The 26,621-nt window shown below is 45.6% G+C and overlaps 1 long non-coding RNA gene across 2 annotated transcripts in view; it reads left to right on the top strand.

Moving 5' to 3' along the window:
* The window catches only part of LOC109549646 (uncharacterized), a 101,304-nt gene that overhangs the window by 64,711 nt on the left and 9,972 nt on the right, over positions 1-26,621 (top strand). For both annotated transcript variants that reach the window (XR_002175992.3, XR_002175993.3), the window contains exon 2: positions 5,033-5,114. This is a non-coding gene — a long non-coding RNA (uncharacterized lncRNA). The remainder of the gene's footprint in view (positions 1-5,032; positions 5,115-26,621) is intronic.

Raw genomic sequence — 26,621 nt, 5'->3', positions numbered from 1 at the left:
GCGGAGGGGATATTCCTGAGATGGGCCTGTAAGGGCCTGTCTGTCCCTTCAGGAGTCTTTGCTTGTAGTCCTAGGGGGCATCAGGGCTCGAATTCAAACAGAACAGATTCTAAAATAAGACCCCAAATAGTGTCCTGGCTAGTAGGGGATTAGGAAGAAATTTCCCTGTAGGACTAGAGAAGCCCCCACTACTGGGGTTCAGGTGCCAAGGTGGTGCTGGTGTCCCCTGGCCTCGGAGGCAGTCTGTCGCCCTGCACGTGCTGTTGGCCATGCACCTGTCCGGGGCGTGGGGCCCACATGGATCGGGTGAGGCCAGCAGGAGGCCATCCCAGCTGCCAGGCGTCGAGGGTCCCAGCAGCGCCACACCCTCAGGGAACCCGGGGAAGGGAGAGGGGCCAGGCAGGGTGACAGCGGGACAGACGCAGAACGTGCGAGTGGCCTTGATAGCATTTCTGTTTATTTTGCCTGTCCCCAAGGCCGTGTGGACTGGACGTGGGCCTTGTTTCCTGTCGTCTTCTGGTACTCCCTGTCCATGTGTCCAGCCAGGAGAACCTCCCCGTGTGCTGGGAGGGAAGCCCTGGTTTCTGGGCTTAGATGATGAAGGTGACTGAGGCTCCTCCCCCTCTTTTTGTTGTTCGGTAAAACCAGGAGGTGGTTGATAAGGGCCTGCCGGGGGCCTTGCAGCCACAGCTGTCCAGCTCAGCCCCTGGTCGGCAGGTCGTTTGGGTAGGGGATGCAGCTTGTTGAGGGTGATGACACAAGTCCTCCGTGGCCCCTTTAAGGGCAGCCCCCCAACTCCCGTGACTGAGTCCTACTCGCACTGTGGCTCAGAACCTTGCAGAAGCAGAGCCCACGTGGCCCCCAGCACCCAACAAATTGGAGGGTGAACTTGGCCTTCTGAAATGCACGCTTCTCCTGAATTAGGAAATTCAGGAGTGTAGGAAACCGTCCCGTCATAGCTACAAAAAGCCAAAACCGACATCAGGGGAAGACAGCCTCATTCTCTGGCTGAATTAGACGAAAAGTGGAAATTGCCTCTGTCTCCTACCGCCCAGAGTTCAAGGCTGGGAGAGGTCTGTGTGGGCATGTGTGGCCGGTGCCTCGGGGTTTCCCGGTGGGGCCCCAGCCAATCACCCAAGGGCAGGCTCCCTGCGGTTACTGGAGATGCCACATGTCCTGTCCCCAGACCTCCGTTCTCCTGAGTCTCAGTCGAAGGGGGCAGAGGGTGGAGGAAGGTGAGGAGCATTTGCTGAAGGCCTGCAGGAGATGCAGAGTCCATTCATCTCACTGCTTCACAGGCTGGTGCTGAGCCAAGCCTTTTTCACAGGCAGAGTTTCACCCCAAACCACAGCCTGTGAACACAGATAAACACGAGCTTCTTTTTATTTTTTTTAAATTTATTTATTCATTCAGTTATTTTTGGCTGCATTGGGTCTTCGTTGCTGTGTGCCAGCTTTCTCTAGTTGCAGCGAGCGGGGGCTACTCTGTTGCGGTGCACAGGCTGTAGGCGAGCGGGCTTCAGTGTTGTAGCATGCAGACTCAGTAGTTGTGGTGCACAGGCTTAGTTGCTCTGCAGCATGTGGAATCTTCCTGGGCCAGGGATCACACTGTGTCCCTTGCATTGGCAGGTGGATTCTTAACCAATGTGCCACCAGGGAAGTCCCCAGAGGTTCTTTTTAAAGAGAAGGATACAAAAGGGGATGTTTGAGGCTGAATTGTGTCCTCCCCATACTCATCAGCTGAAGTCTAACCCCTGTGAGCTCAGAATATGACTGGATTTAAGGAGGTGATTAATGAGGCCACTAGGATGGGCCCTGATCCCGTAGGACTGGTGGCCCTTATAAGAGGAGATCAGGATACAGACACACGCAGAGGGATGACCACGTGAGGATGCAGGGAGAAGATGGCGTCTACACACCCAAGAGAGGCCTCAGAGGAAGGCAGCCCTGCTGACCCCCGGACCTCAGGTTTGAAGCCTCCAGGACTGGTGGTGAAACCCTCAGTCGGGGAGCCTTGTTATGGCCACCCGAGCTGACCGCACCCTCTGGGCACCCCCTGCTCTCCCCAGACACCCCCAGGAAAACCTGGCACTTCTTGGAATGCCGTTTGAAAGACCCTGATCCAAGCCATTCCTCATTTTGGAAGCACGAAGTCGCACTCAGGGTTTGCAGTGCATCCATTAGGCGCCCCCAGGCCCTGGCAGAGCAGACAATGCACCATAGCTGGGCCCCAGGGCACCATGATGGGGACATCTCGGCTGAGGCTGGACCACCACTTCCAGAGCCATCCTCCCTGCTGGCTGGAGACATCGTGTCCCACCCCTCCCACGTCCTCCTCTCCCCTCCCTGCTCCATATCAGATGTGCGTGGACATGAGGTTCACAGCGCACCACGCACCACTTCTGCTCAGGTGATGCGTCAGTTACTTTCCCCTTCCTTCACACTGTTGGGCCTAACGCTTATCTCCCCGGAGGGCCAGGTGACTGACCCTCAACAGTGTGGAACGAACACAGGTCAGAGGATGGTGGTCTCCTGCTGCAAGTGCCCAGGCAGTGAAAGGCACGCCATGGAGGGAGAAGGAATCGAGCAGAGCGTCATTCGACTCGGCCACTTTGGCTGCTTCTCATGTTTCCTCTACAGGAAGGGTTGGCTGCCTGCTGCCACACAGCTCTGTGAGAAGCTGGTCCTGACCCCACTCTGGTGGGGTGTCCATGCTCTGATCGAAGGGGAGGCATGGAGGCTGTGGCTGCCAGTCTCTTTCCCTAAGGAGCTGGGGACCCAGCATGCCTGTTGGGATCTCTCACCTGCTGGTTACTCTAGACCTCCCAAGCTTTGTGCCATTCCAGGGGTGTTAGTCAACTCGAGCTGCGTAACAGACACCACAGATGGTGGCTTAAACGACAGACGTATATTCTCTCCCAGGCCTGGAGGCTGAAGTCCATGATCAAGGCATCACCAGCAAGGGCTGGTGCCTCCTGAGGCCTCTTTCCTTGCGGTGTAGACACCGTCTTCTCCCTGTGTCCTCACGTGGTTGTCCCTGTGTGTGTGTCTGTGTCTGCATCTCCTCTTCTTATAAGGACACCAGTTCTATGGGATTAGAGCCCCACCTACATGACCTCATTTTACCTTAGTCTCCTCTGTAAAGACCCTGTCAACCAAATACCGTCACCTTCTGAGGTGTCTGTGCCTGTGTTTGTTGCTCTACATCCTCACCAGCATTTGGTGTTATCGGTGTCATTCTAATAGGAGTGTAGTGGTATCTTGTTGTTTTAATTTGTATTTCCCTGAAGACATATAGTGTGAAGCATCTTTTCATATGCTTAGTTGCCATCTGTATACATCTGTATATCTTCTCTGGTGAGGCGTCTGTTAAGATCTTTGGCCCATTTTTAATCTTCTTATTGTTGAGAGGTATTGCTTTTTTCAAGAAAAGAAAAAAGGTTATACGTTTTATAAAGAAATATCCCCCTAAACGGCAGAGATGTGAAGATAGTGAACTTTCATCTCCTTTAAGGTGCATTCAGTTGCTTTTCATACTTCATACTGAGGAACGATCAATTACTGATTTATTAAATGCTTAGAAGGTGCTTATCACCTCGACTTGGTCTGTGACGTACCAAAGATTGTAATTTTGCTGATTATGTAAATCTACACATACAGTCACACCAGCAATTCAGAGATTCATGCAAGGATCCTCTTTAGTTAGGGCATGATTGCATGGTTCAGAGTTTAAGGAAAGAGGTGGATGTTGCCTGGAGTGGAGAGGTCGGGTGGGGGGAGGGAAGAGTCCTTCAGGAGGACAAACACACACACACACACACACACCACACACACACACACACACATAACGCCCGTCTGGCGTTATGATTATGTTACACCAGCTTTGTGATTCTAAGCAGATCCTTTACACTTTCTGCCCCTGAGTCTGCTTGCTTTTGTTTTTCTTCTGAGTAATAAGGAGCATGGTTCTGTCCTCATGTGTTCTCCTCAGTGAAATGGGAGAGCTAGTTTGAACTTATAAACTGTAGTGTCTGCCACAGGCCTGTGTGGTGTGAATGCTGTCTTGCCATCCTCATCCATTGTTCCCTGCAGGTGTACCCTCAGGGGGCCCCGAGGTGGGAGGCTGTGGTGATGGGGCTGGAGAGTCTCTGGGGGTCTCTCAGGTCCCACACGCCTGCACCCCAGTTCTTCACCCTGGCCCCGAGTCACCCAGGCATTTCCCTGAAGCACTTTCACCCTGGACAGGCCTACTCTGGGCTAGAACATGCTCCCCACAGGAAGATGGTGGGGTGGTTTAGAACCCCCTTCCTCCCATGGAGAGTCAGCTGCTCCCCAAGTGCTATTGACTGGATGTTTTTATGTCCCCCCAAATTCCCTATATTGAAATCCCATCTCCCCAGGTGATGGAATGAGGAAGTGAGTCCTCTGGGAGGTGATGAGGTCATGAGGGTGGACCCTCACGATGGGATTAGAGAGTCCCATCACCCCTTCCTCCAGGTGAGGACAGAATCTGCCTGTCTTGATCCTGGACGTCCAGCATCCAGAACCGAGAGGAATCAACATCTGCTGTTTATAAACAGCTCCGCAAACACAAGTCTGTGTTTCTGGGACAGCAGCTTAGCTCACTGAGGCAGCCTCTGGGGACTCAGCCTTCTGGGTGACAGGGAGTCTAGGGGCGAGGCCCCTCCTGGCGACAGGAGGGGAGCCTGGGGCTGGGGAGGAGATGGAGTCGCCCTCAGGGTCCAGGCTGTGAGGCATCATGGTGATGCCACGGCAGCGAATCTCCCAGGTGGCGTCGGGGTGGCTGGTCAGCTCCTCGTCCTCGTTTTGGGCTGGGCATTTGGTGGGGCAGGGAGGGCAGGGGCTCGGGACCAGCGTAGCTCGACTGGCCCCTGTGCAAGGTCCTCTGTGTCCCAGAGGCCATCTGTGCTGAGCTGGCGCCCTGTGGTCCTGGATTCCAGGCGGAGAGTTAACCGAAGCCCAAGCCTACTTCCTGTGAACGGGGCCCTGAATGGATCATGTTCTTCCTTTAGATGCCGGAGGCTCAGGAGGCAGCCCTGGAGGAGTCGCGCTGTGGGCTTCACCTTTACCAGCATGTGATTCTTCATCACTAAGGTAAAACTGCTGCCTCCTAAATAGGGCACAGAGGTGGATTGCAATAATAGAAAAAAAAGTGTCTTTTCATATATTATTAACTGGTGATATTACCAAGATATAAGGAAAGAGGGCCACATTCATTGATTAGTTAGGGGTGTCGATGTCTCTTGCTCAAACTGGAAAAAAAAATGAGTGGCATCTGGGTCATTTTTCCATCCAATACGAGTGTGGGTGACCAGCTGGCTTCACATCCTGGTTCTGCCAGTGCACACGGCCTGTGGCGAGTTCCATGACCATCCAAGCCTCCTGCATCCTCAGTGATTGCAGCAAGTAAATGGAGCTACACAGGCACATACTCACACATGGATAAATACACACACAGTCACAGACACACACACACACATGCACGTTTGCATTATTCCAACTCTAGAACATTCTGGAAAAGGTAAAACTATGGAGACGGTAAAAAGATGAGTGGTTGCCAAGAGGTAGTGGGGAGGGAAGGATGAGCACAGAGGATTTTTAGGACAGTTGAAACTTCATTCCTTGCTAGTGGGATGCAAAATAGTACAGCCACTTTGGGAGACAGTTTGGTGGTTTCTAACCAAACTGCAAACTACAAATCCTACTCTACGACCCAGCAGTCATGCTCTCTGTATTTACCCGAAGGCACATGAGAAACAGCAGATGCAGGGGGAGCTTCCTCTGAACCCCCTCATCTGCCTGAACACAGAGCCTCCACAGGAACTCAGGGGTCGCAGGTCCCCTCTCAGGAGCTTCACCACCAGGAAGGCTGACTCTAGTCACAGGAGAGGAGCCGAGAAGTGGACCCCACCCCCAGACAGACCCTGTCACCAACTGCCACCCTCCCATCCGTCCTCTAAGGGTCACTCATCTTCCCTGGAAACCATGTTCTCTCCCCGGAGAGGCCTGCACCCCCTCTCCTCCCCCAACTGAGGCCATAGACAAGCTCTCAAATCTCACTGCCCCTTTGGGCAGTCACCTTTTGTCCTGTAAAGCCCTCATGCACATAATATTAAAATTTGATAAATGTATATACCTTTTCTCCTGTTAATCTGCCTGGTGTCAGTTTGTTTCGTAGACTGAGCCATGGAACCTCAGAGGGCAGAGGGAAAGTCTTTCCCCCCCTGCAGTGTACATCTCAAAAGGTCCTACTTTCTAGCCGATGACAAAGAGGGTGTTTTTAGGAGGGAAGAGGGCTTTGGATACAGAAAGATCTGGATTAGAATTCCAGCTCTGAATTATCTGCTCTGATCTTTGACAAGTTATTGATCTGTTGAAGCTTTGGTATGTTTGTCAGTAAAATAATGATTATTCCTATATCATAAGGTGCCAATGAAAATGAAAATAAATGACATAATGTATGGAAAACATTTGATACAGTGCTCAACAAGTTGGTCACATTTCATAGGATCCAAAACACAAACGACTTAGAAATTCAGCCATAATGTAATGTCATAAGATGGTCTATTTAACCACACACATGATTGAAGCTCATTGTTTTGGGTCCCCAACTGCAAACTCCCACAAACTCAAGCAATGTCACTAACTTAAAACACAGAATTTATCATCGTCCTTGGATCACAGACCTGCTAGCCCAGACGCCCTTCTTAATAATTCAATCTATTTTAAACAAGAATCAAGGTTATATCCTATATCTGTCTTATCTTAACAGCTTTATTGTCCTCAGTTTAATTATGTTGTATTTCAAAACCATTTTAGCAAGAAGCAGGGGTTAAAATGCCCATATATATATGTGTACATAGACATACAAATATCCATTACAGTAAACCCATACATGTCAATTCTATTCTAAATTCTGTTTAGAATAGCAGTCACAGTGGAAGTTAGCAGTTTTTCGTGAGTAAAATGCATCTTCCTCATCATGCCAGCTTTCTAAATCAGGATCCCTGGAAGAATGAAGAGCATACCAGTAGTGGAGTGACGTGGTATAGATTTGGGTCCAGCTGTGCCCCCAACTTGCCCAGCAGTTCTTGAAAATCATTTAACCTTCCTGAATCGACCTTTCCTCATCCCAAACAAGAGAAGAATAAAATTGCCCCTTCAAATCACAATGGTGTGTTAGGGTAAAATTAAATTAAATTATAAACTTTGAAAAACCGTATGGTAAGAACTATACAGACATAAGGTAGTTTTAGGTATATTTGTGTCCCTTAGGTAGAAGGTACCCAGGTAAAAGAAATTTTCAATATTACAAGCAATAAGCAAAGAGCAGAACTCCAATTCCTTGGCTCTCTGGCTTTTATCACCCATATTATAAACAGCATGAGTGTAATAACTAGCTTTCCTAATGAAATACCATATCTGGCAATTACCTTAATAACATTCCTCTGGATGATCATAAACTTCCACCTTCAGAAACGCCTGGAATAAATGTCCTCGGGTGCCACAGACTGATATAGGCTCTGATAAATGTGAGGCATTCAATTTCAAAATCTCCCTCATAAAATAATTCACAGGCTATTTAACAATGTCTGCATTTTTACTTCTCTCGTGCTGATAGAAAAGCGATGGCAGTAGCATTTATCATCTGTCCGCTTGGCGCCATGTATGGCGCTGTGCATTTCACACAGGACACCCTGTAGGTCTGGCAGTGAGGAAACTGAGGCTGGGCTGCCTCTGTCATCGGCCCAGCCCCTGCCCACGAAGAGTGACAGCCAGGATTCCACTCTGCCTCCCAAGACTAGGAACAAGCAGATTCTTATTTTTTTTTTAATTAATTTTTATCGGAGTATAGGTGCTTTACAATGTTGTGTTAGTTTCTGCTGTACAGCAAAGTGAATCAGCTATATGTGTACATATATCCCCTCTTTTTCGGATTTCCTTCTCATTTAGGTCACCACAGAGTACTGAGTAGAGTTCCCTGAGCTATATAGTAGGTTCTCTATTTTATACATAGTAGTATATATGTCATAAAATAGCAAGTATTTACACAGGGTCATAGCATCTGTGTAATGGACCAAATGTCTGTGTGCCCCCCACCCTGCCCAGAATTCATATATGGAAATCTAAACCCCAATGTGAGGTTATCAGGAGGTGGGTGTTTGGGAGGTGATGAGGTCATGAGGGTGGAGCCCCCGTGATGGGATTAGTGTCCTTATAAAGGGGACCCCAAAGAGCTCTTCAGCATGTGAGGACACAGAGGACATAGGACACGGTGACCATCTGCAACTCAGAGGAGGGCTCTCAGCAGAGCTGACCATGTGGTCCTGGCGTCTCGGACTTCCCTCCTCCAGAGCTGTGAGAGAGAAATTCCTATTGTCTATAAGCCAGTCAGTCTGTGGCCCTGTTTTGTAGTAGCCTTAATAGACTAAAACAATTTGTATTATTCAGTATGCTTGTCAGGGTTACCTTCATCGTTTTTTTCCCTGGGATTCTTATATATATGGGGCCACATATATTTTTTCCCAAATAGTCCTAAAATAAACATTTATTCTATTGTCCAAATAAATAAAAATAATCCAGAAAATTCAATTTCAAAAAAGTAAAATTTTTCCCCTAGACTACCTAGTATAGGAAATATCATCAAGATTCTTTGTCGAGCCATCATCCAGATTTAAAGAAAATGTGATCATTGATAGAGGTGAGAATTACGAGCTGCAGAAGTTGTGAAGTCGATTCCCACTTGGTCACATTCAAAGGTGGAAAAGCACTTGGGTTTTCTCCCTAATTTGGTAACTGGCTGACCAGAGCCTGTGGACCTGCAGCTGATTTGAAGGACCTGCTTCCTGGTTGGGGGGACTGCATTGTGGGGTTCTGATCTTGTTTGCCAGAGAGGTCAGCCTGCGGAAAAAGTTGTCCTAGGTTAAAAGACAAGTTCCCTTCCTAACAACTGGGCTTCAGCTAAAGTTACTGCCACAAGCAATTTACTGCCTTTTGAACTTAAATTAAAATGTTGATGCCTATTTCTTTTTATGAACAAGTCTGCTCATAAAGCATAATTACTGTAATGAAGATGCATTGCTTCTCTTTGGGGATTTATGGCGACTTATTTTGTTCAATTTGCTGAGGAATGTGAGACTGAAAGGAGGGGTAACCCCAAAGAGAAACTACCAAGGACAATTCTTAGGTAGAACAGATGAGACCAAGTGGGAGGGTGAGCGGTTATCTGGGCAGTCAGATGCCCTGGTCCCTGGCTAGAAGCACAGAGCTCTCGGTCCGCTGATGTGGATTTCCATCAAAGGGAAAATTTTACTTTCCCTTCTATTGATGGTGTCTCCTAATAAAGTAATAATTTGCATTTCTATGGTGCCTTTCATTTCTGAGGGCTTTACAGAAGCTAAATTATTTAGCTTTATCCTAGCTCTGAGAGGTGAGTTTCTTTATATGCTAACCTGAGGCATTGATAAGCTACATGACCTCCCCAAGGGCACTACTCAGAACTGATCCTGAAGAACAGCTAAATCCTGCTCCTGGGGACACGGCTGCTGCCTCCTTTTTTATGGTTCAGCTCATCGGAGTACTTTTCTCACATCTCACAGATGTTTCTTTTTAAACTCCCATCATCGTCACCCCATTATTATGTGTCGTAAAGAATCATAGCCAAGGAAACCCCTGTGGAACATAGCATACTCTCTAAGGGATGTCTGCCTAGTTTCTTTCCATGATTAGTGAAGGGCTCACCCACCCTGTACGGTCACCCTTCCCTGGAGGTTCTCTCACAAGAGTGGAGACCGGAAGGATCCAGAGTCTCATTCCAGAGGGGCACCCTACGCAGCCCACACTCAGAGGCCACTCTCCTTTGGATAATCGTGTGTCATATATGAGAGTCGCTCAGGAGTTGTGTATTCATATGTTATAACCTCTATTTGGATAACAGAATAATAATGCCAAACAGGTTTCTCTTTCAGCCATCCAGATCTAGGATGCCCCAGTTGAGCTTGAGGCAGGATTTGTGAGGTAAAGAGGAGAAAGAGTTTAGGATTCCAAAGGTTACAAAGGCTGAGGAAGAAGACGTATCATTGGGTGGGCCTGAGATTACAGAACGAGGGGATAAAGCCCACGTTTACAAGCCACCCCTCCCCCTGTCCCCCAAACATGTGTGCTCCAGCTAAACTGAAGGATGACAAATGGACTTCCATTTGGTAATCTAAACTTCTCCCCAAGAGACAGTATAGAATCTCTTTCAAAAATGGTATTTCTTAGGTGTTATTTTTGAAGGACAAATGTAGACTCTTAGTGCGTGGATACCAAAGCCCAATTTCTTACAACTTTTGTTGTGAATGTGACTTTTTTGGTTGGGGTTTGGAAGGAGATGTTACTTAATTGTCTGAGATGTAACTGTCAACTCAAATGAATCCAAGGACAGTCACCCCATGGGCTCTATCCTTGAGAGGTGTGGAGCCTGTGAGGTAAAGGGCAGCCACGGGATCCAGGGATCAGTGGATCTGGTCCCCAGGGCAGTGGCCTGCTACCTTAACATCCACTGTGGTTGGAATTTAGTTCCCTCAGTGTGTAATTGGGGGTCAAGGGTAAGAACAGTCTCTTTGCCTCATATCTCTGAACCTAGCAAACCAAAAATAAAGAGAGGGAGGCACACCCCAAAGCAGCCCAGTGCCTCTGCCTGCCTCCACTGCCCCCTCCCCTTGCTGGATGGGCCTGAACACGCAAGGGGTCTGGATCACACACAGCTCTGAATGGCGCTAACAGGAAACCGCTTTGTTTACAACACTGAACTGCTTCTGCTCACAGGGCTTTGCTGGCCAGACAGAGATGCTTTGGAGGTGACGTAATGAGATGTGTTTGAATAAACTCTTTCCACTGGTGTGAACATTTTTAATGAAAAGAAAGAACTTCTTTTCAAAGATGAGCTCTCATTCCTCTGAACACGATTTCAGAGCTCTTCGACATTTACCCCGTCCCTGCCAGGGGTGGGATTGGTGCAGTGATGTGTCCTGAAAAGTGATCACCATTGGAGAACTCTGTGAACTTGCCTCTGCGGTTCTGGTACTTTCCTTCCTTGTGGCACTTCTGAATTTGCTTTATCGTTTATGAATCTTGGTGGCCAGTACTCTACATGGAAGTACACAGTGTACTTGGGTGCTTGGGTGGTGGTCTGTGCAGTGAATCCAGTGTGAGGTTTGCATCAGGCACCTTCGTGAGTCTCGGATCAGCACAGCCTCACACAGACGGGTTTCTAGACAGACAGTGTCTCTTACATCTATTCTCTTTATGAAGAGCATCCTTTCAGCTGTTTTCCCTGTTTCTTTGTCATAGTCGGTGTTCTCCACAGCAGGGCTGCAGTTGAGTTGGGCTGAGAAGGCTTCGTGTACCAGCAGGGCTGTCATCCTGTGGGGTGAGTGGCAGGCATGAGGGCGCCGGGCAGCCTGGGCTCTGTTCTGACCACCCAGTCGGCAGTCACTGGAGCTCACGGTTGATGGAGCATGTCCGGCCCTCAGATCCCCAACCTCAAACGCATGCGTACACATGCACAGACACACACACACACACAGGAGTGTCTGTGGTCCTTCCACACCAGGCACCAGGAGCCCAGGGTGCTCGACTCAGCCGACTCTTCCCAGCACATCCCAGCAGTTGATGTGTCATGACAGCAGCTCCGCTGAAGACATTGCAGAGATTAAGTATTAATTTCTGAGGCCATATCTCTGTGCATCAGGCAAAGGTTATCACCAGTCAGTGGTTCTCCAAGTGTGGAAATGCTGTTTTGTAGCCCCGAGACCCACTGATTCAGAAACTCTGCAGTTGGGGCCAGCACTCGGTGTTCTAAGAAGGCCTCCAGGGACTCTGATGCCTGCTCATGTTGAGGATGAAGGGATTAAAATGACTTAGAACTGAAAACATCTGAACGATCAGCAGCCACAGAAAGAAATGTCATCTAAATTTAAGCAGATACTCCAGAAAATACACTTCTATTCATCCCCTCCAGGGGAGTTTCCTGTTAGGAAGAAAGCTGATTTTGCAGCTGGAAGTGAGAATTCAGCGGCCCTCCAGAACCCTCCACACTTTCCCACTGAAGTCCTAAGCTCTCCCTTTGTTTCAGCTGGTATATGGACCTTTATCTCATTACGGAGCACACACGGGTGTACACAGACACATGCCAGTCAGGCTTGCACGTTTCCTGTGAATCTGCCTGTTGTCCGTTAATCCGAAGGCCCCCAGTCATTGACCCAAGGTGGTAGAGGAAACTTTCTTCCCAGTAAGAATTAGTGGTCTTGGACTCACTTGCTCATCTGAAACATGTTACCAATTACCAATGCCTGTTTTTACACGTCAGCTGGTGAAATCTCGTGTGGAAGAGATTGACACAAGAACCTGCTTTTCTGGCCTGAGACAGCACTGTGCCGGAATCTCCCATGAAGTATTTCACCTCATCCTCACATTAAGCTTGAGAGGTAGCAATCGTTCACACCATCTTGACGAGGCAATAGGTTAAGAGAAGGCAAAGACCCAGGGTTAGGTAACTTATTTTAGGGGAGGAGAAATATCTTCTAAGTTCTCGACTGGGACCCCAGCAACAAAAGACAAAATGCAGACATGTTTGTCTAACATAAGTTTTATGTGACTCATAAGGAAATGATGACCTGAAGAAATGGTTAAACCTGAGAATTTTTATTCTGGGTGTGATAAGAGTGGAGGGTCATGGAAAGATGTGATAGGCAAAGAGTCTGAGTTCAGGGTGGTGCACTGGTGGGACAGCTAGGCCTATTCACGAGGTTCCTCTCTGTGTCCCTCGTCTAGTATGATTTGCATTTCTTTCAAAGCAAAACTGGAGAAGATTCAAGGTTGGAAGTTTAGTCAACATTAGTTGCCCAAATAGGATAAGAATGAGCCTGAGAATGAAGTGACAAGTTTGAAGGACAACTGGAACTCAGTGCCAGGAGAGACTGATAAAGGGGTAGCAGCCCTCTCACCTCCACGAATGCCCCCCTGTTGGTCTCCGAGAGCAGCACGCTGGGTCAGGCATTGTGTGTGCGTGTGTGTATGTCCTTCAAGTTAGCCGTGATTCCCCAAAAAGCTGGTAGAATGCAGTGCTTTAAATCCACTCAGAAATATTCGCTGAACCAGTATAGAAATACAGTCCTTTCTCGTTCTTTTCCCTCTCTGAAATCTGTGAAAACAAAAAGAATATTTTATCCATGACAAACCGTTCACTTATAGAGCCAACACAATTCCTAAAGATATAGAGCCAACTTAAAATGTGTTAAATTTTTAAAAAATCAGTTTATTTCTGTGACTGTTTGAAATTAGTTTATATGCAATTTAACAGGGAAAACAATGTTCAAATAGCAATGCAAGGTATTAACTTTCTGATAAAAAGATGCTATTTTCATTTGGTCAATATTAAAACTAGATTTGAAGGAACCATGCAAATTTATACTTCGTAACAAATACATTTATATATGTACATTTAAATTTCCCATTCACAACTATATAAGCTCTTTCCGAATAAGGTACTTTATTGCTTGACATAAGGCACTTATGCAAAGATTTAGGAATACCAGGCTTGGTGAAGTTATAGCTACATTTACAAAGGGCTTTGACTAATTTAATTGAGTGTAACAGACTTGAGTTCTACAAAAACAAATATTTGGGATTTTGCCTGTTACTGCTGTGGTTTTTATAATGTCAAGCAACTGGTCTGATTAAAATTCTCACCACTTTGGCATCGTTTATAGGCAAACTACAGGGAAAAAATGTTTATTCCAACTGTCAGCCAGTATAGGCTAATGCTTCATCATATCCCTAATAAAACCTAGATCCAGATGTTTTAGAGGAAAGCATACGATTTCTACTGGCTGTACCACATGAGAAAAGGAGAAATAGCAGTTTAGTAACAATCAATCTGGAACATTCACTACCACCAAAGTACTTAGGACAGTAAATTATCCAATTCTGTGACCAATACAACAGTGCTTGATCATGTTTAATGCATACTGTGCTATCTGCTGTCAGTTCTCCCATGAATTAATTAATTTAGCCAAAAATCTTAGGGAAAGCTTGCATCTGAATATAATCCTATGTTTTCGCATAATGGAAATAATCCAGGACAGAAAAAATAAAACACACACAAGCAAAACATTTTTTCTTGCACATCAGAAGTTAAGCTATGAGTGTTTGGGGGACAGTAGCAGGGGAGTCTCAGACTTTGGATTGTCTGGGAAGTGTTCCCCACTTCTTCCAGTTTCTTTCCCAACTTCCATGCAGCAGCCTACAGCTTGATCAGGCTTACAGTTCTCTTTGAACATTGTAAAGATGCACGTTCTCCTTATTATAAATGCCTAATCCTTAGTTGAAACTATCTGTCACAATAGTGTCCTGTAGTGAAAACTTGTACAAGATAATTATGTGGTGAGTGAGCAATACAATGTTGCCTTTATCTGTTTGAAATGGGATGCCTTCTCATCTAATCAGCTGCCTTTTGTCCTTATATTATCAGGCAGGTGAATGAGAGCCACTGAATAGCCTTTGTAAAGCATTTGTTGGTACACATTCCACTCTCTCTAGATTAATGAGCAATATTTAGTGTTTACCATCTCCCCACTTTACAAGCATCATTTTCCATTGTTGCTCTACAGAGTGGTAGAAATATGGAGCCCAGTCTTTCCCTCTGAATGCTTGTAAGATTGCTCGCAAAATGTTCTCTGATAACAGGCTGGAGAGAACGTGTCTTCTGCATGTTGCATTTTACCAGGAGACGCTCACTGCCTGCCAAGTGTGGCCCACGTGGAGGCCAATAGTGGACTTCGCTTTGATTCCCTTTTCTTTTTTCTTCCTCCTTCCCTCCCTTCCTTCCTTTAACATATATGGAGCAATTACTATGAACAAAGTAAATACTGTTGTTAATGCCATTTTTAAGATGAGGAAAATGAGGTTTTTAGAAGTTAAATAACTTACCTATTGTTCCACATGTAAAAGGTAATGAAGCTGGATTTTAATCCAGGACTGCGTGACCCTACAGAGCACACCGTTACCCGTTCCCTTTACGGCTTCCAGAAACCTCTTTAGGACGTGGTCTGGCATCATTCAGGGGGACAGCAAACACAGTCTCATTGGAGATATCAGGGCAGCACCCAGATGAGGGAATCTCTCCTCAAGTAGTCGTGCTCTCACCCCTGAACACCTTTGGCTACCTCTCTACCCCTCTCACTTGCACGAGAGCCAGAGCTTTCCACGTGTATAGCTGCCTCTCCATGAGTTGGGGAAGGTTGATGGTAAAAGCTCAGTTCAGCATGCTGTGCAAGCAGTAGTGTACCAGGGATGCCACGATCTTTCTTCCTGTTCCTTGTGCAAGTTGTCAACCTATTTGATTGGGAAAGTCCACCCCCATTCCCACACTCCATCATCCACGGCTCCCAGCTCTTCCTCCCTCTTCTAAAATTCAGGGGGTCAGACTGCCTGCCTTCTAGGGAAAGGGAAACCTTTCCTCTTGTTGATGGGAGATTTAAGCTCTGACTTTTTCTATTGAAGTATAATTTATTTACAGTATGTGTTTGTTTCAGGTGTATAGTGTGGTGATTCAGTTTTTTTGCAGATTATATTCCATTATAGGTTATTACAAGATATTGGGTATAATTCCCTGTGTTATACAGTAAATCCTTGTTGCTTATCTATTTTATGTGTAGTAATTTGTATCTGTTAATCCCATACTCCTAATTTGTCCCTCCTTCACCCCTCCCCTTTGGTAACCGTAGGTTTGTTTTCTATATCTGTGAGTCTGTTTCTGTTTTGCATATACATTCATTTGTATTATTTTTAGATTCCACATATAAGTGATACCATATGATATTTATCTTTTTCCGTCTGACTTACTTGGCTTAGTATGATAATCTATAGGTCCATCCACATGGCTGCAAATGACATTATTTCATTTCTTTTTATGGCTGAGTAATATTCCATTGTATATATGTACCACATCTTCTTTATCCATTCATCTGTTGATGGACACTTAGGTTGCTTCCATGTCTTGGCTATTGTAAATAGTGCTGCTATGAACATTGGAGTGCATGTGTCTTTTCAAATTAGTGTATTGTTTTTTCCCGATATAAACCCAGGAGTAGGATTGCTAGATCATATGGTAACTCTATTTTTATTTTTTTAAGGAACCTCCATACTGTTTTCCGTAGTGGCTGCACCAACTTACAGTACCACAAACAGTGTATAAGGGTTTCCTTTTCTCCACATCCTGTCCAACATTTGGGTTTTCTTTGTAGACTTTATGTCGATGGCCATTCTGACAAGTGTGAGGTGATACCTCGTTGTGGTTTTGATTTGCATTTCTCTAATAATTAGTGATGTTGAATATCTTCTCATGTGCCTGTTAGCCATCTGTATGTCTTCTTTGGAAGAAAGTTTATTCAAGCCTTCTGCCCATTTTTTGGTTGGATTGTTTGTTTTTGGTAATGAGTTGTATGAAGCTCTAACTTTTATGGGCCATTAACTTTGCACTGTGGAGGATTAGGAAGGAAGGGAATAGGGTACTTCTTGAGTGAGGTATAGAGTAAGCAGAGACGGGACCAGGAGAGGCCAGGCTGAGCAAGTGAGGGAATGACCAGGTGGAGTCTTAGAGAGTCTGGTGCTGGTGTTGAGGAAGATGGCAATGGCGGCACAAGCCACTACCTGGAAATACTAAGGAAATGCAGGCAGAAGGGCAGAGGTGGCGACCTTTGCTCAAATGCCCAGCAGCTTCTAGAATCCCGGACACACACCCCAGCCTACCTTACCAGTTACCACTCCCACCCTTAAGAGTAGAATTGTGCCCCATGCCTCCTGGTGGCACATTAGGGTGCCCCTAGGTCTCATATAAACCCCAAGTGGATGCTCTCCCCATACACCTAAAGCAGGAGGCCAGGGCACCTGGCAGGGTGGGTGTCATGGTGTTCCTGAAGCCAGCAAGCGTGAGCCCTCAGCGCTGGACCATTGAGAAGTTTGAACCCCCAGAGCAGCAGTGTTTGTTAAGTATCGGCGTAGAGACCGTTAACACATCCAGCCTGCCTTCAAAAGTGTTGCACAGACTTTGCTCTTGAGCCATAAGGCTGGAATGAAGCAGTGCAAGGTTTTGTGACATAGAAGTGGGAGTTCCTCAGCTGGAATCCCTACAAGCTGTGCCTCCAACCTTCCTCATGGGCTGATGCTCCAGAGGGTGGAGCGCCTGTTTCTCAGCGATTGTGGTTCACCAGGTCAGCCATGCGTGTTCCTGTGTGTGTGTCCGCATGTGTGTGTGTGCATGCATGTGTGTATATCATGATGGGGGTGCCTTTTGAAAAGCCCCCCAAGTGATTTGCAGCTCCCACTCCCCTTGAGAACCTTTCTTGGAAGCAAACTGCAATCCGAGGATCTTCGATCAGAGGGATTAGAAAAGGTCTGTTCAGTATTTTGTGACAACTAAACACCAGGCACTGAGCTAAATATCGCAGACACCTGCAGAGGATATCTGACACCTGCTGTCAATTTCAAATGGGAAGGGCCTTCCTTACACTCAAAATATACACTTAATGTAAATGTGGCCCAATTTCCCCAGTCTAAACAGTAATCGGCACGTGGAGGTCTCATTGAATATGGGGTAAACCCTGCCCCTCATCTCCCACTCACCCCAGACTGCTTTCACATAAAGGTTTGCCGGTGAGGGCGGAGGCGTGAGTGTAGAGGGCCAGCCTAGCTCCACACCTTTGTCATTTTTTTGTTCTAAGTGAATATTTACAAAATACTACTGTTGCCAGTATTTTGCTGAAAGCTTTTATCTATTATTTCAGCCATCCCTTTATACATTCATTCCTTCATGCATTCATTCAACAAGTACAGAGTGCCTGCCGTGTTCTGGGCATGGTTTGAGGTGCTGGGAGAAGTTCAGAGATGTTAGGAAACGCAATTCGGGCCCAGCAACTTGTCCTGGAAGAGCCGAGATTAGACCTCCTGTCAGTCCGACGCCAAGGTCTTGCCCTTGGTCCCCACTCTCCTGGAGCAATGGTTCCCACCACATCCCAGCACTACGGTTACCAGACAGACGTCATTTTAAAGAACACATTATTATAGACCATTTTAAAGATACATATATTAGGGAAAGTAATGTAGTAATTTTCCATTCACTCTTAACCCATTTATGACAATTTTCTTATTTCCTCAATCTCTACCATTTTTTAACTATAAAACGTTAAAGCAAGTCTCAACCCATCATTTCGTCCATAAACGCTTTACTATTTATTTTTTGTATTTAACCGCAGTTCCATTATTACTCCCAATAAATTTGGCCATAATTCCTTACTAATATCTAATGCCCATTCTGGGCTCAGTTTTCACTGATTGTCCAAATGAATGTCCTTTTATTGTTGGTTTGTTTATACCATGATCCAAAGACAGACCACACTGTGCATTTGGTTGGTGGGTTTCCTTTATCTCTTTTAGTCTGTAACACTCCCATGACCCTCCCACCTTATTTTCCTGGCATCTGTTTGCTGGGTCATTTGAAGAAACTGGCTCATTTGTCCTGTGGAATTTCCCACACTCCGGGTTTGGCTGATTGCATCCCTGTGGTTCCTGTCTTAAACTAACTTGGTCCAAATGTGAGTCTAGTGTCTGATCACAGACATGGGCTTCTCCATAGTAAGAGCTCTGTTGGGTAGTCCTCTCTATAGACAACTTTGTACATGAGGCAGTCGGTCTGTAGTCTAGCAAGGGGTGTGCGGCAAATACCCGACAAAGGCAATCTTTCTTACTGTACTTTCACGTGGTCCCTAGGTAGATAAACATCCTTTCTCCCAGAAAATATATAAATGAAATCAAAGTGTTTTTATTTCAAATTCCAGCTGCCACTTTAGGGCTGTTGGGTAGGACAGGTAATAGGATGGCTGAGCAATGTGGGGGGTCTCCCTAGAATCCGGTGTGCACCCTCTTTCTTTTTGTATGGCCTTTTCCCTTGAAGAGTTATTCTGCTCTTACTACTATGTGGTAAATCTCTATTTTCAGAACTGAATTCATTCCAGATCACGTCCAGGTTCTAACCACCTTCCTGACTCTTCCATTGAACTTTACTAAAGTGACTACAGCCAAACTCAAGATTAATCTCCAGAACCCAAGTCTCACCCTAAAATTCCCCGTTTATCAATGGCACCATCTTCAAAAGCCTCAAAACCCCTAAATGATGTTCCCTTTCCACATCCAGTTACTCACCATTGCTCTAACAGTCCTTCCTCTGTACACACTGAAAATATGTGCACAATGAACAAAGCAAAGACAGATACCACGGACAGGTGTGGGCACCCTGTCCTGTCTCTGCCTGCATCTTGAGGACACCTGGAGCTCATGGAGATGAGGAGGAACTCTAAAGTCTGAGGCTGCTGATCACAGGCATCTCAGAGCCTGAGCCTCCAGATGAGTGTCACTCTTAAAATAGTCAGTACCCACTTCATTCAATAGACTAAACTCCAAATAACTTTTAATTATTTGCAAAAACTAAACTCAATTTCCAATACAAAGACTTTCTATTCTTCAGAAGAAACGGAAGATGTACTCAGAGTCCTAAAAGCAGTTTCAAAAAATAGCTCCAAAATATTTTGACTCATTTTTTAGAGTAAGTGTACTGTTCCCCAATAGGACAATTGTCAATAGCTTATATTCTTCCTTAGTGGTTTATGATTTAAGATTTGGTGCATTTGTAGCTCCTGTCAAAGGTCAGTGTTTTCTCCAAACCAAAATATAATGTGAATGATATTATAAAGCATTAGACTGACCTAGAGATAGAAAATGTTACTCAGGAAACCGCTAGTATCCAAGACTAACTGACTTCTATGCATATTTTTGAATTCTATTGTTATACCTCTGAATGGTTTAATCTCAACTATGCTTTTTTAAGTGCGTGATTGGATATATTTGGGTAATTCAATACAGCTGTATAACCACCACCACAGTCAAGATCTAGAACAGTCCCATTGTTCCAAATGTTTCCTGTTTCCTTTTGCGGCTGATTCCCTCCCCCAACCCCTGCCCCAGACCAACAATGACCTGCTTCCTGTCACTGTCACTTTGCTGTTCATGGAGTTTCGTATGAACGAAACAATACAGTCTGTAGTGTTTTCCGTTTGATTTTTCATCCATGTTGTGGTGTGTATTACTATATTGCTCCTTTCTGTGGCCGAACAGTATTCTGTGGTAGGATGGATATTACAGTGTGCTTATCCATTCATCAGCCCAAGGGTATTTGGGTTGCTTCCAGTATGTGGCTATTAGGAGTAACGCTTTATGTAGACATGTGTTCCATTTCTCGTGGGGAGAGACCTAGGAGTGAGATTGCTGGGTCATAAGTAAGTAAGTGCATATTTATCTTTACAATATTCTGCCTCACTTCTTTCCAAATAGCCACACCATTTTGCATTTCCACCATCAATGAGTGGGTGTTAACATTTATTCCACATCTTCACCAGCACTTGGATTTGCCATTCTTTTCATGTTTAGCCGTTTCAGTGGGCACAGCAGCATCTCCTTAGGGGTTTCATTTGCATTTCTCTGATAACCAGTGATGCCAAGCATCTTCCATGTGTTTGTTAGCCATTCATAGATCTTCTGTTGTGAAATATCTACAGTCTTTTGACCATTTTGATCTGGGTCTTTTTTTCTTATTGCTAAGAAATTACTAATTATATATTCTTTTTCATTTTTAATTTATTATATTTATATTTGTTATTAATTGATTATATTTGTATGTATACTTAATTTTTATTTGCAATTTTATATTCTTATTTTAAAGAAGAACCTTTCAAATGATCTATTTCAAGCTCTCCAAAGAATGGAGGGGCAAGTTGACTTGTTATTTGTATGATTTAGGAGCTCATTTGCAAAGAAAACCTCCTCTGAATTATGAGAGTGAGTATGTGTATAGGGTGGGTGCATGTGTGTATGTGTAAGGGTGTGTGTGGGTGTGTCAGCGTGGAGAATGGTGAAGAGGCAGGATAACCACAGGTTCGTAGACTGTCTCAGGAAATATCCTATAACTTATTCATCTGTTTTCTCTGCTTCATTTAAAAGAACATCAAGCAAAAACTGTGTTGTTTTTGTAACCCAGACTTCCGGGAACAGAAAGTCAGCCCCAAGGTCTGAAAGGAGGAAAGGCAAGTCCTCGTTTCTTAGATCAGCAGGGCCTGGTTGCAGACACAGTCCTTGCTCGGGTGTCAGGTCCAGCAGCGGGCGGCTCCTGCCTTCTCACTGGAAACTGACATGTACAGTCTGTTAATGCCTGAGTGAGTACAGAGAGCCTGGGAGAGGGAGCCACTGTCAGTATCCTGGCAGCAATAGAGAGCTGGAGGGAAAATGCAGTATTAGAAACAGATAAATGCAGTAGGAGTGAGCCAAAAACATATGGCTGAGCAAAAGCAGAGGCTCCGTTTACAGACAGCTGAATTCACTATAACATGACACTTAAACTGACCTGAGCAGGCTATTTTTCTTTAATCCCCGTCACCTATGGCATGTACCAAAGAATTAATTCATAAGAAGTTTGGAGAGAAACCTAACATATCCCGGGAGCAGGTGTGTTATCTCTCATCTTTCTCAATACCTGTGCCAAACCTTATTTTGGTCCAAGCCTATTTAAATAATGAACACTGCCCAAATGGTGGTCATTACCTACCCGCAGGTAGGTACTATGTCTACTCAAAGTATTCAACCACTGAAATGTGATTGAATGCAGCAGCAGATCCTTCACTTTCGAAGGGATATCTTGACATGCCCCCACGCCGCTGGGCCTCTAGAAATTTTACTGAAGTACAAGGCTGCTGGATTTTTGTTGGATTTATTTCCCATCCTCTGACATGCAAATGTCTTACCAAAAAGTCTAGACCATTTGCCACTTCTCACTAACTAGGTCCAGTTGCTCCTGGCCAAAAAAAAGCGAAGAATTAGATTATGTAACTTCCAAATCAGTGTGAATTAAACAGGAAAATGAAGAATATTTCATCAATCCATAAAAAGGCAGAAAAGCAGAAAAAAAGAAAAATCACCATGAATAGATCATTGTAAATGATAGGTAGGCAACCTCAAATAGATGTTAGATATGAAGAGAACCGTATAGTTATAATAGATGTATCACATTCATTCTCAGGTTACATTAAAAAAATCTGCCTATGTACGTGTTTTGTTGGGGACCTCCTAAAAGCATGCGGTGAGACAGGGTTAGCCACGAAGAGATTCATCAGGGGCCACGACTATGAAGGGGAAGGAGGAAGGAGCTGGGTGGAGGGGTGGCGCTGGCAGAGCTGCTCTGGGGGCAGGTCTGACAGCAGGTGAGGGAAGCAGGAGGGAGGTTGGGGGAATGCATCTTAGACCGCAGCTCTGGGGGAGTCTGGTTGTGGGCATTCCTCCGTCCCAACCAACCCCCAGCACCCAGCATGGACCTGCCCTGGTGCACCTGCCCCGCAGGGAGCAGGGAGTAGCAGATGGGTCTCAGAGCCACCGCTCAGAGACCAGAGTGGAGCATGCTCCTAGAGGCAGCCCGCAGCCCTGCCGTCCACCAGGCACACACCGCAGGCGTGACACAAAAGGTTATGTAGTAAGAGGGTTGAAAGAATATGCTGAGAAAGCAAACACTTTAAGAGCTTTACTGAAATGTAATTCACATACCATTCAGCTTACCGGTTGAAAGTGCGCAATGTTTTTAAACTTATATTCACAGAGTTGAGCAACCATCACCACAATCTAAATTTAGAATATTTTTATTTCTCCCAAAAGAAAGCCTGTTCCTATGAGCAGTCACTCCCCATTCCACCTCCTGCAGCCCTAGGGTACTACTTACCTTCCCGCTGTCTCTATAAATTTGCCTGTCCTGGACATTTCACATACATGGGATTACATAACAACACATGGTCTTTTGTGTCTGGCTCTTTACACATAGCATGTGTTCAGAGTTCATTTGTGTTGTAGTGTGTATCAGTACTTCATTCCTTTTTTTTTTTTTCATTTATTTATCTTTGGGTGCGTTGGGTCTTCATTGCTGCACGTGGGCTTTCTCTAGTTGCGGCGAGTGGAGGCTACTCTTCCTTGTCGTGCACGGGCTTCTCATTGCGGTGGCTTCTCTTGGTGCAGAGCACGGGCTCTAGGCTCACAGGCTACAGTAGTTGTGGCTCACGGGCTCTGTTGCTCAGCAGCATATGGGATCTTCCCGGACCAGGGATCGTGTTCCCTGCATTGGCAGGCAGATTCTTAACCACTGCGCCACCAGGGAAGCCCTCATTCCTTTTTATTGACAAATTACATTCCACTATGTGGATATACCATATTTTATTTACCCATTCATAGATTGATGGGCATTTGTATTGTTTCCACTTTGGGGACCATTACAAGTAATTCTGCTAAAGCATTTGTCTACAAGTTTTTCTGTGGACGTATGTTCTTATTTCTCTTGTGTAAACACCTAGGAGCATGACTGCTGACTCATAGCATAACTCTTAACATTTTGGGGAAATGAAAACTTTTCCAAAGCACCTCCACCATTTTATATTCCACCGAAAACGTATGAGTGCTTTAATTTTCTGTACCCTTAAACCTTCTCCATGCACACTTGACTTAATAATATGTAACCTTAATCAGTTTACCTACATTTTTAGAAAACAATGCAAGAGTCTTAAAATAGACTGACTTCAGAAAATTACCTCCTCCTTTCTTACATGTTATGATTGGGTCATATTTTGCTTCCACCTTGATTTCAGAACTCCCAGAAACAGAACTTACTGTTTTTACAAGAGTCAAAGTATATTTATTTCAATTCTAGTCACGTATTTGCAGTATCTTTGATCACCATTTTTTTTTTCCTTTCATTCCTATTCTTTCTCCTGGAATCAATTGCTTTCCCTTTGGTAGTTCTTTCAGCAAAGGTCTATGAGTTGTAGAACATCTTCTGTCTGTCTTTCCTTCTTTCCTGCCTTGTCTTTCTTTTCTTTTCTCTTTTTTGGTCTAAAAATGTCTTTACTCATTTGAAACAATATATAGGGAAACACAGAATTGTGAGATCAGAGCTGAGTTACCCTCAGACTCTCTGCAGGATCCTTTGGGCACGAGGAGCCCAGTCACTTACCCAGGCAGCCGCCAGTCACACGGGTCCCTCGCAATCCTTGTCACCTGTGGCTCCCCTGTCTCTCCCGGCTTTTCCCATCTGTTAGCAGCTGGTGCTCACTGGATTCTCAAACCTGCTCTCAGGGGCTTCCCTGGTGGTGCAGCGGTTGAGAATCTGCCTGCCAATGCAGGGCACACAGGTTCAAGCCCTGGTCTGGGAGGATCCCACATGCCGCAGAGCAACTAGGCCCGTGAGCCACAATTACTGAGCCTGCGCGTCTGGAGCCTGTGCTCCGCAACAAGAGAGGCCACGATAGTGAGAGGCCCGCGCACCGCGATGAAGAGTGGCCCCCGCTTGCCACAACTAGAGAAAGCCCTCACACAGAAACGAAGACCCAACACAACCATAAATAAATAAATAAATAAAGCAAACTGTCAACAAGTAAAAATAAATAAACACTAAAAAAACAAACAAACAAAAAAACCTGCTCTCAGTCTTCCCATCTCACTGTCCAGGTGGCCCAGGGCTATTTCTCTCCAGGGTCCTTCTGTGTGGTCACATCTCAGGTCAGGTCTTGCCAGGGGATGGGCTCGGATATTCATTCCCACAGGGCAGTCCAGCACTTCTGGGGTTTTATGAACTTTCCTAACAGAATTCTGTATATTCTCTGGCATGTATCTCCCAGCAAAACTTTAGGTCTTTTCCCCGGGAGAGTACTAGTTATCAGGCTCACCAACAAGACTGCATAATTTTTGAGAAAAAAGACACATTTACCATAATCTTTTCTAAGCTTAAAATTAGCACCCTAGTCAGTGCTTTATTTAAACAATGATATCAAGGTTCTGAGGACGAGGAGTTGGAGAATGGCAATGCCTAAAATATTCTCTAAAAACACTTTCTCATAGAAAATGATGCTTCTGTTTGGCACCCGTAACCATAACTCAATCTGTTAGGCAAACATAATTTAAAGGTTTGAGGTTTTTTTTCTTTTTCTAAGAGAATTTAAACTTAAAAAGAACTATTTTAGAGCCAAGTGATTAAACTGAAAAGCAGACTCCCACCCAAAAAAACTGTGGTTACTTAAATCTTAATAATTAACAAGTCATTGAAGGTCCCATTTCTTGATGCTTATCCTCAAATTCTGTTTAAAAAAAAATACAGTCAAGTTTATCTATTTTCCCAGATGTTTCTGTTAAAAAAAAAAACTGGTATGCTTTATGGTCATTTGAAAAATATTAATAGAAGACTTAGGCATCTGCTTTGTTAGAGATTTGGGTTTGCTCTCACGGGGAGACCCCTCTTGAGGGGGAGGATGTGGGAAGGGTGCAGGCCATGGCTTGCTTTCAGAAGGCTGTGAGGATGCCCTCCAGCTGAGAACAGGCCCCAGCATCCCCCATCTCTCTCTTCTGTCCCTGCTGGACCGTCACTCGGATGCCAGCACGTCCCTGCTTCCCTGCTTCTGTCTCAGAGGCAGCTTCTTCTGGCAACAAGCAGGAGCTTTGGAACCACTGTCTTCTGTGCTCACCTCCCGGGTGCCCTGCCCAGGGTCAACGCCACCCACCACGCACGCGCGGCATAGCCGGCTGCTGCAGGGCCAGCAGACTGGTCCACACAACCACTGGGGGGAGCAGGGTGGGGCAAACCCTTCCTCATGCTGGACACCTTCTTCCATCCCCGCAGGTCACTGTAGGTGAGTCCTGGCTGTGTAACAAGCAAACCTCTCCCAGCCGCAAAGGGCTAAAGCACAGGCATTGCATTTCTGATTGTGCTGTACCTATGAGAGGCAGGCCACACCTTCCACCTCACTGGCCTCCTCAAGACCCGAGACCTGAGGCCCAGGCAGCTCTGTGACCCCAGGAGCCTCCTTCCAGCCTCCCAGCATACACTTTCTTCTCATTCTCTTGTGAGACACCACAGGGACCAGAGTCTCCAGGGGTCGGAATTCCCTTCACTGACACTGGGAATCTTGGGCACCGCTGTCCAGGAAGGTCCAGGTCCCATGGCCAAAAGTTGGGAGTCACCTGATAAGATCTCCTTTTTCATATTCTCAGTGTGGTGGGCTGCAACCATGCTGCTTCCTTTAACTGGTAAGCCTGTTAACCCAGGACCAGCTACAGATCTTGTGGGGCCCAGTGTAAAATTAAAATGGAGGGCCTTTGTTCAAGAATCATAAAGAATCTCAAGACAGCAACAGCAGAGAGAGCATTGGCCAGGTGCAGGGGCAGCACTGGGTTAACCGTACACCATCTCCTGAGACAGATGGCCCAAAGCCATGGGAATGGAAATATGTCCTGGGTTGGGAAGATACATTTTCCTGGAGTCAAGATGCCTCATCATTGTAAGGCATTTGATACCTTTATGGCTCTACCTGTGGAATTGTTCTATAATAATAGTGGCTGAAGAATGGCAAAACTGTTGTTGAACCCAAGTTCTTATGCCCCTCACACAGTGAGGACAAACAAACCGAAACCTCAGAGTTTGGAGCAGAG

This window comes from Tursiops truncatus, chromosome 2 (assembly GCF_011762595.2).
Source record: "Tursiops truncatus isolate mTurTru1 chromosome 2, mTurTru1.mat.Y, whole genome shotgun sequence".
Classification (NCBI taxonomy): Eukaryota; Metazoa; Chordata; class Mammalia; order Artiodactyla; family Delphinidae; genus Tursiops; species Tursiops truncatus.
Note: the sequence above shows the minus strand (reverse complement) of the source record. Positions and strands in the feature narration are given on the sequence as shown.